Here is an 11,487-nt window from a genome sequence, read left to right as displayed (position 1 = left end):
GACATTGTCTGGGAATGGGAACATTGTCTGGGAATGAGGACACTGCCTGGGCATAGGAATACTGCTTAGGAATGGGACACTGCTTGAGAATGGGGACAAAGCCTCGGCATGGGAACACTATCTGGGAATGGGGACACTGCTTGGGAAGGGAACACTACCTGAGCATGAGAACGCTAGAACGCTGTCTTGGCATGGAAACACAACGTAGAAATGGGAACACTGTCTGGCATGGGACAGTGTGCGTGGGGACACTGTCTGGGCTTGGGAACCCAATGTAGAAATGGGAACACTGCCTGGCTGTGGGAACGCTCCCGTGGCATGCAAACACTGCCTGGGAATGGGAACATGGCTTGAAAATGAGAATACAGCAGGAAGCCTATATTCTCCCTTTTCTTTAGGTAGAAATATATTCCAGGTTCAAGTAGGACTGGGCTTTTTTTTTTGTCCAGAAGTTGTTTAATTTCTCTGAGCTGAACTAGAAGGTGAGCATTGATCAGACACAAAGCAACTAACTGCCTTCTGTGCGTGAGATCTTGAGGTCAAACCTCAGTGTAAGAAAAATGAGATAAAATAAAATGAGAAAAGGCAGAAACCCCCAATATGTTAAAAACAACAACCAAAAAACAAAAATGGAAAAAGAACAAAAAACAAATCAGTTTTAGAAGTAAGCAAAAAGTAGGTTTTAAAGAAAGGTAAAACAGGAAGTGGGGGCACTGAAGTACAAGGGAGGGTGGGTCATGTGATTGTTTAGTCTCATGGGCTTCTAAGATTGGACTCTGCAGGTATGGGAGGTGGTGAGTTGTTAAAGGCTACACTGCTTAAAATTCCCTCCATTCCTCTTAAACCGAGGAATGCCATGCAGGTTAGGCCAGGTATTTTTCACCTAACAAGCAGCTTACAGAAGAATCCTTGCGGAACAGCAGATTGGTTTTGCAATCTGTACAGCAGGGTTAAAGGGGGACATTCAGGTCACTAGGTTTAGACAGAATGTTCTGGAAGGTTTTTTTCCCCTAGGTAGCCTGCATGTGAAAACTGCCTAAGCACATAGTGAAGCTCATATATTTTTTTTTTTTTTTGGTGATGGTGGGGTTTGAGCCAAATTCTGTCCAGGAGGGAAGACTAGTAATCTGCTACTTTTTTATCTGGAACCTTCAGCTCTGTGCAAAACAACGTGATGGCTGTCAAACCAAGTCAGGGAGGTTGATGAAGCACTTATTCTGTAATGCACTTCACTTCCACCCCAGTCTGTACTCCCATAAGAACAAACTTTCTGTAGCTTTGCGTCACGTATACTTTGCCATTTGCTGTGTGCTAGCATATCACAGAGAAATGTGAGAAGGGGAAAATCTCAATTGAGAAAATGCCCCCAACAAATTGGCTTGTGGGCATGCCTGTGGTGAATTTTCTTGATACTTGATGGTTGATGTGAGAGGACCTAGCTCACTGTACATGGTTCCACATGGTGGGCCTGGGTGCTATAAAGAAAGTAGGCTGAAGGAACTCAGTGGAAGAGGAGGTGGAAAGAGTGTAAGAGTGTAAGAGTCAGAGGGGATGGAGGACACCAGGAGAAGAAGGCCCTCTAGATCAACATGATCGATCCATATATGAACGCAGATATTGAAGCAGCATGCACAGGGCCTGCACTAGTCTGTAACAGTTGGGATCCTATAACTGAAAGGACACATGCCTCCATCCCTAACCCAGAAGCTATCTCCAATTGATCACCACATGTAAATGAAAAATGTAGTTTCCACCAAGGGAGTCTCACTATGGAAATGAACTACTCTTAAGGGGAATGTATGCCCAGCAGTAGATGGCCAATAGAAAAATCATTCAACAGCATTTTTGGAGGTTCCTTTTCTCATAATGTTATGTCAGGCGTCTTCCTTTTTTAAAAGAAATCTTTTTTTTCATTTTATTTATATTTTTCTTCTCTCTTTTTACTCTACAGGTCCTTTGTGCACATATTGTATCTTCCAATTTACTGTTTTTATGGGACTCCTGAGTGTGCAAATAAGTGGATCTGTGCTTCTTGTGCCTTTTCCCAAGGGCTCTTTTCCTTCTGTTTGTCTGGTCCAACTTCAATGTGATGGTTTTTTGTTTTGTCTTATTAGATTTTGTTTTGTTCTATTTAATTATTATCTTATAAAATAGTGTTTGTTTTCTAATGAGAGACAGAAAAGGATTGAATCTAGATGAAAGGGGAGGTGGGGAGGTGCTGGGAGGAGTAGAGGGAAGGGAAGCTAATCAGGATATATTATGTGAGAAGAGAATCTATTTTCAATAAAGAGAAAACAAAAAACAAAAAAAGAAACATAAATCAGGCTGAGCAAGCTATGGCAAGCAAACCAGTCAGTAGCACTCCCCCATTGCTTCTGCTTCAGTTCCTGCCTCCAGGTTCCTGCCCTGGTTGTGTTCCTGTCCTAACTTCCCTCAGTGATGGACTGTTACTTGGAAGTAGAACATAAAATAAAACTTTTTCTTACCCAAATTTCTTTTGGTCATGGAGTTTTGTCAAAGCAATAGAAACTCAAACTAACACACACTGCCTAGTCAATGCTGTGGAATGTCTAGTGGGACCCTAAGATTTGGGATTTTCTAACCATTCCCCACACCACCTCTTAAGTGTCAGCTGCAAATAGTTGGGCCCTTCTCAGAAGGTTCTTGCTATAGAGTTTGCTGAGCCTTTGCTGAGACGTCGAGGAGTTTCTTCTCTGAAGCTAAGATTACTATGCATGCTCTAGTCTCTTTAGGTACTTGAGTTGTTGCTCTGCAGAGTGCAGGCTTCTGTGTTTACACTGTGACTCCTTCCCTTTTACACTTGCCACCTTGGAGAAGATGACTCCATTCCCTTGGAATGTTAGGGTCCAGGTGAGTCTAGCTATGTCACTCAGGAAAGTCTGGAACTCCTGATTCTCCTAACTCCGACTCTCAAGTGCTGGGATTATAGGCGTGACCAATCTCTTTGCTCATTTCTCTCGATTTTTAAGCCTCCTAGACTGTGGGTTTCTCCAGGTTTCATTTTCTTTCTTGCCCATTTCCACTGTTTATTCATGGCCACTCACTTTTACATGCTGTTACAAGAACATCATTTGGTTCTACTCAGTAGAGAGGTAGACTAGGACTATGCGGCACTTCTAAGGGATAGTTTTGTCTTGGTTAGGTTTTATTGTCAACTTAACACAACCTACCTGGGAAGAGAGAACCTCAACTGACAAATCCAAAGCCTAGCCTGTGGGTGTGTCAGTGTGGCATTCTCTTGATTACTCATGGAGGTAGGAGGACCAAGCTCACTGGGGGCAATGCATCCCTAAGCAGGTGGGTCTTGGATAGTAGAGCATGAAGGAGTGTTAGAGCCAGATGACCAACATTCCTCCACAGTTCCTGTCCCGACTACTCTCAATGATGGGCTTTGACTAAGCCAGGTAAACCCTTTCCTTCCCAAGTTGCTTTTATCCATGGCATTTATCATTGCAACAGAGATTAAGCTATCTTTATTCACACATTTGTTATTTTTAAAAATCTGTTTTAAAACCTAGTAAAATGATTGTGACTTTAAAAAATTTTTTGAAACAGGGTTTCTCTGTGTAACTACCCTGACTGTCCTGAAACTCACTCTGTAGACCAGGTTGACCTCAAACTCACAGAGATCCACCTGCCTCTGCCTCCAGGGTGCTCCAATTAAAAGTGTGCACCACCACCTGTCAGATTGTTACTGTTTTAACCATATAAGACTGATGTTAATTACAGAGAGGCTTCCTCTAGCAGCTGATGGCAACAGATGCAGAGTCCCACAGCCAAACATTAGACAGAGCTCAGGGAACCCTATAGAAGAGGGAGAAGAGGGGTTGTAGCAGCTAGAGGGGTCAATGACACTAGGTGAACACAGCGTATACAATCAACTAAGCAGGGCTCATAGGGGCTCACAGAGACTGAAGCCTGTGCTAGGTCCTTTGCACATATGCTACAATTATGTAGCTTGGTCTTCGGGTGGGACTCCTAACAGTGGAAGTGGGGGTATACTGACTCTTTTGCCTGCTCTTGGGACCCTTTCCCACCTACTGAGTTGCCTCATGCAGCCTTGATTTGAGGGTTTATGCCTTGTCTTAATGCATCTTGTTATATCACATTTAGTTGTTATCACTGGGATGTCTGCACTTTTCTGAAGGGCAGAGGAGCAGTGTATATCGGGGGAGGCAGGTGGGAGGGAGAATGGGAGGTGTGGATGGAGGGAAGGCTATAGTCAGGATGTATTGTATGAGAGAAGAATAAATAAAAAGAAAAGAATGATGAAAATTAGAAGATAAAGATTTACTTATTTATATCTTATGTATATAAGTGCGTGCCCTCACATATATATGTGTATCCCATGTGTGCTGCTGCCCACGGAAATCAATAGAGGACATTGGGTTCCATGGAACTGGAGTAACAGACAGTTGTGCATCATCATGCGGGTGCTGGCAATTGAACCATAATCCTCTGCAGGAGCCGCAAGTGATTTTTTAACATCTGAGCCATCTCCCCAACCCCTATTTTAAACTTAAATATATACACATGTAACAAAACATCACATTTCCCTACTAATATGTACAAATTTATGTAGTTATAGACAGTTAAATTTAATAGTGTATTTAATAAGAATTTGTAACATGAAAAATAAAAGACACAGAGACTGATATTGGGGTCCAAACTTTAAGCTGAAGATCAGAAAAGCAAGGCAGCAGGCCACTAGCTCTCACCTCTAGCTCAGGCTGAAAGGGCTGATCCACAAGCTCTTCACCAAGCTTTAAACTTGCTGCCTCTCCTCAGTGTGGCTGGAGAATGAATGCCTGATACTGAGACCTTGTTCCTGTCTTAAACACCTCTTTTATACTGATTCACTCTAATGTATTGCTGGGTGGTCTTGAACTAACAGAAATCCGTCTACCTCTTAATCCTGAGTCCTAGGATTTTGTACCACCACCTCCTAGCTTCTGGATGCTGGGATTAAAGGTGTGTGCCTGGCTTCTATGACTTGTGACTGACTTTTCTTTCTGAATACTCAGGCAAGCTTTAACAAATAATAAATATTATATCACCACAAGAATGCACAACTACATGAAGTAGAATAAAAACAGAAAAGTTTCATTTGAGATTATACATAGACATATTAATATTAATATTATTCTTTTGTTAATCGACAGCAAAAAATTGGTAAGAATGTATAAAGTCTAAGAAAGATTCTGAATTATAATTAACCTTCATGACTCAGCATCAGTGGCACACACCTTTAATTCCAGCACTTGGAAGTCAGAGGCAGCGGATCTCTGTGAGTTTGAGGCCAGCCTGGTCTCAGAATGAGTTCCAGGACAGCCAAAGCTACACAGAGCCACATTTTCTCAAAAAACCAACAAAATAAAACAAAACAAACCTTCATAAATTAGTATGAGGCTCAGGTAGAACAAATATTTATAATGACATCAATGTCCAGAGATCAATCTTCAGGACTAAAAGTACACCCTTAAAACCTTAAAAGCAATTACATATAATGTATATTTGAGTTTAATGGAATTGATGCAAAAATATATAAGAAAGCAACATCAAAGTTCCCAGTGATCCCATCTGACATGTAAAGCTTCTGCATTCATTGCTACCATATCCACAGAACAAATAAAGTATGAAGAAACTGAAAATCATCAAATATTTTTATAGAGGCAACAGAGAACTAAAACATCAAGGAAATTGCTATACCCAAACTGGGAGACAGGCAGTTGAATACAGATTGTCACAGCTTACTATGTGTGACTCTTACAAACAGAAACCTTCATTTGGAGTCAGTCCTCATAGGAACACTTTAAACTACAATTGATGAATTTCTATAGACTTGGTGTGAATCAACCTAAGAGCTAAGATTTCTGGTGTCTCAATCTGAAAGAGTGTCTCACATGTTCATAGGTGTGATTGCTGGGAGCCATGTGAGGGTCTTACCATGGGTATTAGGGAAACATATGTTGTCTCTGGACAGCAGAAAAACTTAACATTTTAAAATCTGCCAAACTTTTTTATTTCAAAGTTCTTCAAAATTCCAAGTGACTTGGAGTAAAAGAAATGGTCCATTCCAGTGTCTCTATCTTTTAACAAAGAGAAAGAAAATGCCGAATTAAAGTCACTTCCAATTCCTTGTAGTACCTACAGAGGGAGAAAATAAATATGAGGAACACGTGGGAAGGTTGTTGTCTATGAATATAAAAGACCACTAACTGTAGTGTCTTCCTATTGCTACACACCTTACCACCACATCAACAGAATGCTTGGATAATATGTCACAGGTAAAGATCATTGTCACACCCTATGTAAGAGACACTGTATGAGGAAAAGTAAAAACAAATACCTCCCCCAACACATGGAAACGACAGACATTTTCTCCCCCTACATCACTACTAAGGAAATGTAGTGATATATTACTTATGTTTTATTAAAGCTTGCCTTTGAATTCAGAAAGCAAAGCCAGTCACAAGTCATAGAAGCCAGGCACACACCTTTAATCCCAGCAGCCAGAAGCTAGGAGGTGGTGGTATACTCCTTTAATCCTAGGATTCAGGGTTGAGAAGTAGAGGGATCTCCGTGAGTTCAAGGCCACCCAGATCTGCACGAGATTGAATCAGTCTAAAAGAGTCTTTAATCACAGTAGTAGAGGGGTATAAAAGATAGAAGCAGGATCTACAGTAAATAGGAGGCATTGATTCTCCAGACACACTGGAATAGGAGGCATTCATTCTCCAGCCATGCTGAGGTGAGAAAGCAAAATCAGCCCATTCAGCCTGAGCTTGAGGTAAGAGCTAGTGGCTCACTACTTTGCTTCTCTCATCTTCAACTTGAACCCCAATATCTGCTTCTGGGTCTTTTATTTTTCATGTTACAAGGAAAGAGTTATAGAACCTAACTCATGTGTCTGCAAATCCTTCCTAGCACAGACATACTGAAGAAGTACCTACACAGAAATTGATTCTCTCCAAGAAAAGGTGAGAATCTAGATGCAAGAATCTGATGAATGACAGAAAGAGAAATCACCTACACTTATACAGCTAAACTGAACAGACAGAATCAAACATTAAATCCATCCTTTGCCAAGTACATTAAAACTCTGGCAGAAAACCTCCAATTCCAGCTTCCTTTTGCAGACTAAAGCATTTGGATAAAGCACAGTGGCCAACTTGCATGTTCTCTGCTGGAGAACTTCCCTTTTGAAATCGCTACACTTTAAGGATAGGAGAGAATGTTTCCAAGAATATCCCTCAGACACGAAGAGCAAGGGGGTAATCAGGCATGAGGGAGCTTGCAGCAGCTGTACTCCCTAGGATAAGCCCACTTTCAACACTTTCAAATTAAACCATGGAAAGGACTTGGCTTATATGATTTTTCAGAAACTTTCCATCATCTACCTGTGATCATGATCACTAAAGTCTGGTAGTTCCAGGACAGCCAGGGCTGTTACACAAAGAAACCCGGTCTCAAAAAAAATCTAAACATGTCAGAATTCTTCATGGGTCTTTGTATGCTTATCTCCAGAATAATACAGTTTTACATTCTCTGTAAGTAAAAAAATGCATAGGTCTCTGAAACCACAAATGAGACGTCAACACTCCTTGTATCCTGTGAGCTGGGTTGCTTCTGAGATAAATTTCAACAACCTCCTCTAAGAGGGATGCATAGGGATATCTTTGTGTCTGAAAAGGAAATGAGGACCCCTGTTCCTGCCAGTAACTCCCTAACATAACCCTCCTTTTGTAAGGAAGTGCTTGGGCAGGAGAATAGACACACCTTGAACATCCCTCCCTGGCGTGGTACAATGCTATGTCTATTTATTTTTTAAAAAGTTATAGGTCTGAAAAAAAAGAAGGGCACCCCCTGTGCCCCATACTCCTCAGTCTCTAGAGATAAAGTCCAATGATATCTCATAAGAAAAAAAGGTGGGTGAACCTCTCAGTGCCTGAAAGAAGTGAGTAGTCCCCATACCTTCTTTCCTGGCTTGCTTCTGATCAGAAATGTCCTTACTATGAGGGTATGAGCATTCTGCTTACTTCAAAAAAATCATCCCCAAATGCCCCTGATTCCAGTCATCTTTCCCAGTATTCTCTCTCTCCCTCCATACACAACCCTATCCTTCCTGTTCCTATCCCTATCAACCTATATAATCTATTCTATTTCCCCTTCCCAAGGAGATCCATTTATTCCCGTTTGGCCCCTACTTGTAACTTAGCCTCTCTGGGTCTGTGGATTGTAGCATGGTTATCCTTTACTTTAAAACCAATATCCATTTGTGAGTGAGTAAATACCATGTTTGTCTTTCTCAGTTTGGGTTACCTCGCTCAAGAGGATTTTTCTAGTTCTATCCAGGTTCCTGAAAATTTCATGATGTCATTTTTAAAAAATTAACCGAGAAACCTACTATAGTGGAAACTCCCTGGAAACTGAGAGCGACCCTAGTGAAGACTCCTAGTAATGGGGGACTTGGGGCCTAAGTTAGCCATCTTCTGTAACCAGGCAAGGCTTCCTACAGTGCTGGGATGAGGACATCAACCCAGCCACAACAACCTCCAACCTACAATTTGTTCTGCCTGTAAGATGTGCTGGGTAAAGATGGTACAGAACTTCTGGTAGAGGCCAAGCAATCACTGGTCCGACTTGAGACAGATGCCACAAGAGGGAGCCCAGGCCCCACACTGTCTGGAAGGGCAGGACCCGGAGACCTAGGATAGAACCGCACACTACTGGGGGGAAAAGTCAGTGAAATGATTCCTAATGATGTTCTGTTAAAGCATTGATCAGTGTCTAGTCCAATTGTCCTCAGAGAGGCTTCATCCAGCAACTGATGGCAGCAGATACAAAGACCCATACCTAAACATTGGGTAGAGCTTGGGGAGTACTGCAGAAAAGGAGGAGGAAGGATTGTAGGAGCCAGAGGAGTCAAGGACACCAGGAGAACATGATCCGCAGAATCAACTAAGCAGGGCTCATAGGCGCTCACAGAGACTGAAGCAACAATCACAGATCCTGTATGGGTCTGTGCTAGGTCCTTTGCATATATGCTACAGTTGTGCAGCTTGGTCTTCCTGTGGGACTCCTAACAGTGGGAATGTCTTTGACTCTTTTGCCTTCTCTTAGGAACCTTTTTCTCCTACTGGGTTGCCTCATCCAACCTTGGTATGAGAGGATGTGCCTAGTCTTATTGTAAATTGATATGCCATGTTAGGTTCATATTCCTGGGAGGTCTGCATTTTTCTGAAGGGAAGCAGAGGAGAAGTGGATCTGGAAGAGAGGAGAATGGTGGTAGGGGTTCTGGGAGGAAAGAAGGGAGGTGAAACTTCAGTCAGGATGTAATGTATGAGAGAAGAATAAATGACATAATTAACATCTCCTGAAAACTCTTCCTTGGCTTATTCTAGCCACAACTCTGCAACTTCAGATGTTCTCCTGAAGTATGTTCTCTGTACGTTGAGCTCTAACTTTAATATCATTCATGTAACTGGTTCCTAAATCACCTAATGTTGCATGCGTCTCTTTTTTGTTTTTTTAAGACAGAGTTGCTTTGTGTAGCCTTGGCTGGCCTTGAACTCACAGAGATCTGCCTGCCTCTGCTTAGGATTAAAGGCAGGCAGCAACACCACCCAGCCTAGTTTTGTTTATTAATGAAGATGCATATTTTCTCCCTTTTCTTGAAAATAGATTATTTTCTCAAGTAATATATTCTGATTATGGTTCCCCCCCCACTCCTCTCTTTGCTTCCCATTTCTCTGTCCTCCAGATCCACTCCCTTTCCATCTCTCGTTAGAAAACAAACAGGCTCTTAAGTGACAATAAAATATAACAAAACTATGAAACAAAAGCTACCACATTATTGTGGTACAAGACAAACAAATAGAGGGAAAAGAGCCTAAGAGAAGGCATAAGAATCAGAGAACAACTCATTAACACAGTCAGTAATCCCATAAAAACACTAAACTGGAAGCCATAATATAAGTACAAAGAACCTGGTCCAGACCCTTGCAGGCCCTATGAATGCTGCTTCAGTCTCTGAGAGTTCATATGAACTTTCCTTATGTTGATAAGGGCCTTGTTTTCCTGCTATCCTCCATCCCCTCTAGCTCTCACATTATTTCTGCCTCTTCTTCCATGGGATTCCTTGAGCTCTGATGGGGGGGATATGATAGAGGCATCCCATTTAGAGCTGTGTGTTCCAAGGTCTCTCACTCTCTCTGTAATGACTTGCTGTGGGTCTTTGTATTTTCTCCAATCTGTTGCAGGAGGAAGCATCTCTGATGATGACCAAACAAGGCACTGATTTACCTAGGGTATACAGGAATATCATTAGGAGTCACTTTATCACTACTGTTTCCCCCCCCTTTCTCTCCTTCTTTCTTCTTTTTTTAGATCAGTAGTATTTGGTTTCATCCTAGGGTCCCAGACTATCTATTTCTGTCCTGACCCATTTCCATTTTTCATTCAATAGAGAGTTGTTCAGTTCCCATGAATTTGTATGATTGCTGTTGTTTCTGTTGTTGATAACCAACTTTAATCTGTGGTGATCTGATAGGATGCAGGGAGTTTTTTCAATTTTCTTGGATCTATTGAGACTTGCTTTGTGCCTGAGTAAATGGTCAATTTTGGAGAAAGCTCCACGATGTGCTGAGAAGAAGGTATATTCTTTTGTTTTGGGGTGAAATGTTCTGTAAATATCGGTTATGTTCATCTGGTTTATAATGTCTGTTCACACAAGCATTTCCCTGTTTAGTTTTTATCTGGATGACCTGTCTGCTGGTGAGAGTGTGATATGAAATCTCCCACTATCGGTGTGTGAGGTTCAATGTGTGATTCAGCTGTAGTGGTGTTTCTTTTACAAACTTGGGTGATCTTATGTTTGGTACATAGATGATAAGAATTGCAGTGTCCTCTTGGTGGATGTTTCCTTTGATAAGTATGCAGTCTCTTTCCCTATTTCGTTTTTTAAATTTAATTTTATTTTTTATTTTTAAGTTTTAAATTTAAATTAGAATCAAGGTTGCTTCACATGTCAATTCCAGGTCCCACTCCCTTTCCCTCCCCTCCTCCCACGCTGTCCCACCAAAAAACCCCAATATCCCCTCCTTTCCCCAGGGAGGCTGAGGCCATCCATGGGGGTGTCCATAGTCTGTTATTTCATCCAGGGCAGGGCCTGGACCCTCACCCAAGAGTCCAGGGTGAGAGTACACCTCTCGTTGTTGGATGGGAGCCCAAAGTTCATTTGTATACCCGGGATAAATACTGATCTGCTACCCAAGGCTCAATAGATTGCCTAGGTCTCCTCACTGACACCCACATTCTGGGGGTCTTGATCAGTCCCATGCTGGATTTCCAGGCATAAGTCTGGGATTCAAGAGCTAACCCTTGTCATGTCAGCTGTTTCTGGGGGTTAAACCAGCCCAGTCTTAAACCCTTTGCTCATCAGTCCTCCCTCTCTGTCACTGGATT

The sequence above is a fragment of the Mesocricetus auratus genome, unplaced genomic scaffold, assembly GCF_017639785.1.
Source record: "Mesocricetus auratus isolate SY011 unplaced genomic scaffold, BCM_Maur_2.0 Super-Scaffold_100003, whole genome shotgun sequence".
Taxonomy (NCBI): domain Eukaryota; kingdom Metazoa; phylum Chordata; class Mammalia; order Rodentia; family Cricetidae; genus Mesocricetus; species Mesocricetus auratus.
Note: the sequence above shows the minus strand (reverse complement) of the source record.